Below are 6000 nucleotides of genomic sequence, written 5' to 3'. Positions count from 1 at the left end.
TTGAGCGACCACTCTGGCGACGTCACGGAGATCAGGCACCTCGCCGGGATCCATGGTTGGAGCCTACTGTAACGCCTGGAGTAGTGGATCCACTGGACCGGCACCAGCGATGGCACAAACCTCACCAGAGCGGAGTCTAAGGGGCCGCCGGTTTTCACCAGAGCCCGCCGCAAAGCGGGATGGACTTGCTGCGGCAGACGACCCCCAGGTCGCTACCCCTGGCTTGGTTGCTGGTGACGGCAGGCGAGGCGTGGCAGGAGTAGGTACTGACAGTGGCGTGTAGGCGTACCGCAGGTGACAGGCTGAACACAGGAACAGCAGTGAGACGGGAAGCGGGAACCAGGGACTAGGAGTAGGGACTGGGTAGCGGCAGGAAACAGGAACAAGGACTAGGGACCAGGTAGCGGACAGGTATCAGGAACAACAGGGAGCTGGGCCAAACGCTATGGGAAGCATGTAGAGGCTCCAACACAGGGGACAGGGCATGCTGGGATTTATAGGGAGTGATTGGGTGCAACTACCAATTAGGGACGGACTGGCCCTTTAAATCTGAGACAGCCGGCGCGCGCGCGCCCTAGGAGGCGGGGACGCGCGCGCCGGCAGGCACAGACGGAAGGCGGAGCGGGACGAGGTGAGGCGCCCCCCGGGGCCGAACAGACCGCAGCGCAGGGTCCCTGCACCAGGACCCCGGCAGCTGCCTGAGCAAGATGGCGGTCGCGGCAGCGGCCCGGAGCACGGGACGCCGCCGCGGCCATGACAAGGTGATATGTATTTGTGCATTGCACTAGGGCACCTTACTTATCCAGGTTGGTGCATTGTACTATTTGTCACTTTGGTCTTATACAGACAGCTTCTCTGTGGTCATTGGTGTGTGCGGGATGCATGGTGCACTTTGGGCCTTACATCGCTCTGTCTTTTTAAAAGTCTTTGTATTGTGTGATTATGTATAATAAAATGGATTTGGATTTTGTACATTATTGCAGCCCATTTATTAAGCTTTTTTCCCCCAATTTTTTCCTCTTACTACATTGTCTGAGCCTCAAACTTTTACGAACTGGCTGCAGGCGTTTGCCATTCTTACCAGCGTGATTGGGGAGAAGGCGCCAGAGCATATTTCCTTGTTATTTTGTTACATGGACTCCATCGGGGAGGCATATAGAGTTTGGGGGGGAAGCTTGGCTGAGATATAATAAACTTCATCAGTGCAGAGCGGTCCGCCCATCCATCTGGTGGGACAGTTCTGTATGTTGGGGATTTTGGGAAAATATTTCAGTGACTGTTAGTTGCCTATGGGTTGTTCTATTTCCTGTTGTACTTTGAGATGTTCAGCACTTTTCATACGTGTGTGGTGAAATAAGAGGCCGTCTGGACGTCTGTGTTACACTAACTGGATGACTTTTTGTTTGTGCATCCTGGCGGAGGGAGCGTTTGTTCAGTTATGTTGTATACCACATAGAGGGTGGTGGCCTCATTTGGCATCCTGCTAGCAATGGACAAGGGCCACGTTTTTAGGAATAGTGGTCGATTTGGAGGGGATAGAGAGGGTTTTTTTGCGGCTGGCTGGCTATGGTCACTGCGGGGGCGGTATTACCTCACCATTTGTTGTGGCTGATAGTGGAAGTGAGGGAGGACTTGTGAGAGGTGTGGGGACCTTCCTGGACTGTTTGGTTGGGGCAGAAAGTAACTAGTGCGGATATTGGGTTGTACATGGGCGAGGGGGAAGCGATTGGTTATGGGGCCTTCTCCTAGGGTCAGTGGTGTGCCTGGGAATGGCTGGAGGCTTGGAGGGTAGCAGGGTTGCTGAAGAGTTTTCCGCTGTTAGAACTATTCCCTATTGTGCTGGTGACGGAGAGCTGGGGGGATCGGCTCGCAAATAAGAGGGTTCATTTTTGTTGTGACAACATGGGGGTTTCCAGGCCATTAACCCACAGACGGCCAATTGGCTGCCGATTATTCGTCTTTTGCGGCATTTAGTGTTAAGTGGGGAAACGGTTAAATGCGCCCTGTGTAGCCGTGCATGTTCGGGAGTGGATAACAAGGTGGCTGATTCTTTGTATCATTTACAGTTGGATTTTTTCCGTCAGCTGGAACCGGTAGCAGAGGCCGAGGGGAAGGTATGCTATGGGACGTAGCCTTGGGGTCTCTGTGGCGGTGATTCGGTGTACTTTGGGGCTTGGCGGAGGTGAGAGACGTTTTTGGAGGCAGTGGGAGACAGACAGTTGGCGGCTATTGCATTCTGGTTCAAGTTAAGGGGTTTGGCAGATGCAACTAAGGGATTTCTGGTACGACATGCTATACAGGGTTATAGGGGAGCTGCAAAGCAGTGGACAAGCGATAGCCCAACACGTTTTCTTTGCTGAAGTCACTGTGCAGGATGGTAGAAGTGTTGTGTAACTACCAGTATGAGGCGGACTTGTTTAGTGTAGCATTCACACTGGCATTTTTGGGGTATTTTGGGCCTTAGAGCTTGTGGCTAAAAATAAGACGACAGGTGGGGGTTTGTGGTTTGAGGATGTGGTCAGCGGGTCAGAGGGGATGACATGTAAGGTGCAGGGGTCAAAGACGGATCAGTTGGAAAAAGGCATGGTAGTGACGCTGGCACGGTTGCAGGGGTCAGAGCTGTGTCCAGTGACATGCTTGGAAAAGTATCACGCACGGCGGCAGGAGGGCCTGGGTACGCTATTGCGTCATGTGGATAGGACTGCGCTGTTGCAGTTCCAGTTTGTGGCGGTGTCCCGGAAGTGTCTAGAGGGAAAAGGCTTGAGAGCAAGCGAGTATGCTTCCCACTCATTTCGTATAGGGGCGGCTACTGAGGCCGCCAGGTGGGGCCTTGGGGATGCAGTTATGAAAAGGATTGGGAGGTGGGAATCAGAGAGATTCCCACCGGAGTTGTGACAGGCAGCGGTTACATGTGGTTCTGTTCGGTTTTGGTTACAGGTCGGGTGCCTCGGGCGTGGATTTTTGGTCATCCGTTTGTTGCTCAGGGGATGTGGCGAGCTGACGTTAGGGCAGATGGCAGACAGAAGTTGGACTTGCTGGTATGCTGGATCAGTGGGGCAGGGCGCTGCCAGAATTACAGTACTATGACGGCTTGGACAGGTACCCTGACATTTTAGTGTTGCACATGGTGTTGCATTTTGGTGTCCGGAAGTCGTGGGACGAAATTAGAGACATCAAGCTGGATTTGCTGCGGCTTTGGGTCCTAGCACCTGGCATCCTGGTAGTCTGGTCAGACGTGGTGGCTCGGCGCACATGGCTAGTATACAATTAAATAGGAGTGGCAGAGGGCATTAGGCAGTTGCTCCACGTGGCCAGACCTGAAAGTGTGTCAGCAGTGCTGCAGGATGAGCCACCACCGCCATGGGGCCACCTGGCTGCAGGAGCAGCTTCAAAAGGTAATTGGGGCAGTAGGGTACAGGTAGGTTCCCCAGGTGCCCGGATGCGGTCAGTGCCTGCCGGAGCAGCTCAGACCCGACATGCCCTGCCGCCCCCGCCACATAGAGAGCCCTGCACGGGACCCTCCAGCCTCTGCCGATAGGTCCCCCGCTCACCAGTCTGGCCGGGCAGCTGGGAGGAATCCCGGAGCGCAGTGGGTTTCCGGTGTGGGAGGGGAAGCATGTGCAGCAGCAGCCTCCTCCCCCTCCACACTGGCGTCTACATCCAGAGCAGTGATGGCTGGCCCCTCTTATCACTGTAAACTAGGGGCAGCCCAGTGTGAGTGCCCCACAAGAAGTGTGAGGGGAAGGAGAGAGAGGGCTCATGGAGACTCTTAGGCGTCGAGGAAGGGGGGGGGGTTGCCCCTGCCAGTGACCCTTATTGGAGTTGTGGGTGGAGGCCAGGACCGCAAGAGGTCAGGAGGCCTCCCCAACAGCCAGCACCCCATCCAGCATCAGTTCTATTGATGCAGGAGAGGAGTCGGGTACCGCATTAGGAGTCCCTCCAGGCCGTGCTATCAGGCAATAGCCCTCCACTAGGAGCCCACGGCCTGGGAGGAATTCAATCCTGCATCTGGGTTCTGCAGAGGAGGGGGCCGTTCAAGTTGCTACCCCTGCCCCCTCCTCCTGCTTACCTCCAGTTAGTGGTCTGGCAGTGACCCCTTAAAATCATGACTTGGCTGGAGGATGCGGCAGTCTAGGGAGCGCATATTCCCCCAGAAGAAGTGCCCAGAGGGGCATGCGGTAAGGAGGTCTCTCTGGGCTGGGGGGCTGGGCCTTTCCCTTCCCCTCCTATTTCTGGGCTGGTGGTGTCCCCCCTGGGGGTTGTCTCCAAGAATAAGCAAACAAATTTAGGCTGACACATTTGTCTCACCCCAGGGGGGCGGCTACTGGGTAATGTTAATGGGAGGCATGTATTATATCCTGTACACAGGTAGCTGGGGGGAGGGCTGTTAGTATACAGGGCAGTGAATGATGGCCTAGACCCGGAGCTTTGCTCAGGGTATATACCAGGTTTGATGCAGCAGTCAGGTGGGAGCGTTGGTTGGGTAAGGGGGCCTTGCTGGTCAGGATGGGTATCGGAGCTGCATGTAGGCTGCTGCCAATGCGTCCTTAGCTGGGCGGTTGGCGGCTGCTTAGTCAGTGGCTGCTGGGTGGTTTACGGGAGGGCGGGTTTTATAAGGACGGGGGAACATTTGTGTGCAAATTGTTCAACAAGGGGGGTGGTGTATAAGCTAACATGCCCCCATCCTATGTCCCATGCCCCAGCGGCTTTACACCTTGCAGGGAGACGCGATAGCGACATGGAAGGACTCACCTGCAGAGTAATGGAAGTGCTAAAGAAATACAAACTAAGGGCTGACTAGAATAGAATCCTGCGGCAGAAGGAAGAGCAATGGACATTTACACTGAACCTTCTGGACTTATCCATCTATATATATGGTATATGAGCTTTACATAAGATTCTGACTGACATGGAGAGAATTATATGGATATTAGATGTTACTACTTACTGACATCTACGGAGCGGGAAGCGAGGCCTGACAGGCGGCTTAGTAACAAGTCACATGATCTCTCCTCTGTGCACATGGATGCTGGATACAGGTCCTGAGACTATATACTACCCTGAAGGAGTCACTGTAGCCAAACATTATCTCGCTTATCTAGGCATTAAGATTGGCCATTCTTCCTCTTCTATCTATTCTCTTAACTACTTCCCTCTCTTTAAAAAAATAGAAAATGAATTAAAAAATGGAAAGATCTACCCCTATCTATTCTAGGACGCATACAATTAATTAAGATGATGTCTTTCGCTGAACTGCTCTACCCAATGCAAATGATCCCACTCCTCATTACACATAAAGACGTCACAAAACTCAGATCCCTCTTTACTAACTTCATCTGGAAATCTAAGAGGCCCCGTATAGCCTATGATACCCTATGTATGTCATCAATCAAGGGTGGCGCCCAATTCCCTAATATACGTCTGTATAACCTAGCTGCCATGTGCAGACACATCAGAGACTGGCTCCATCAGACCTCCTATTTCTGTAACTCCACCTTGGAATCCTCCCTGGTCCGTCCCTGGTCCCTATCCGCACTCTTACACTCTACAATCTCTGAGCTACCTCCTCTCCTGAAACAAAACATCCTCCTCCGAGACACTATAGCATCCTGGAAACATATACGTAAATTATACAATCTGCCTTTCCACTTATCTAAGTTCTTCCCCTTGTGGTCCTCCCCTTCTTTTCCACAAGGATCCATCACCTCTGACTTCTCTATATGGAAACATAAACAGATCCACACACTAGGCCATTTATTAGATCTCGAAAATGGAACATTTCTGTCTTGGCCTGAGACCCAGATAAAATACGACCTGCCCTCAGACCAACTTAGAAATTACACCCGGATACGAAAATACATTGTGAACCGTGTTTCCTCTATTGCATCCGCCGAAAAACCTGGACAATTCCATAGCCTTAGTATTTCCCTACCTGCACCCTTACCCCTATCACAACTCTACCACCTCCTCTGCGCTATTTCCATTAATAAGTCTTCTCCT

Source organism: Dendropsophus ebraccatus, chromosome 13, assembly GCF_027789765.1.
Source record: "Dendropsophus ebraccatus isolate aDenEbr1 chromosome 13, aDenEbr1.pat, whole genome shotgun sequence".
NCBI classification, from domain to species: Eukaryota; Metazoa; Chordata; class Amphibia; order Anura; family Hylidae; genus Dendropsophus; species Dendropsophus ebraccatus.
Note: the sequence above shows the minus strand (reverse complement) of the source record.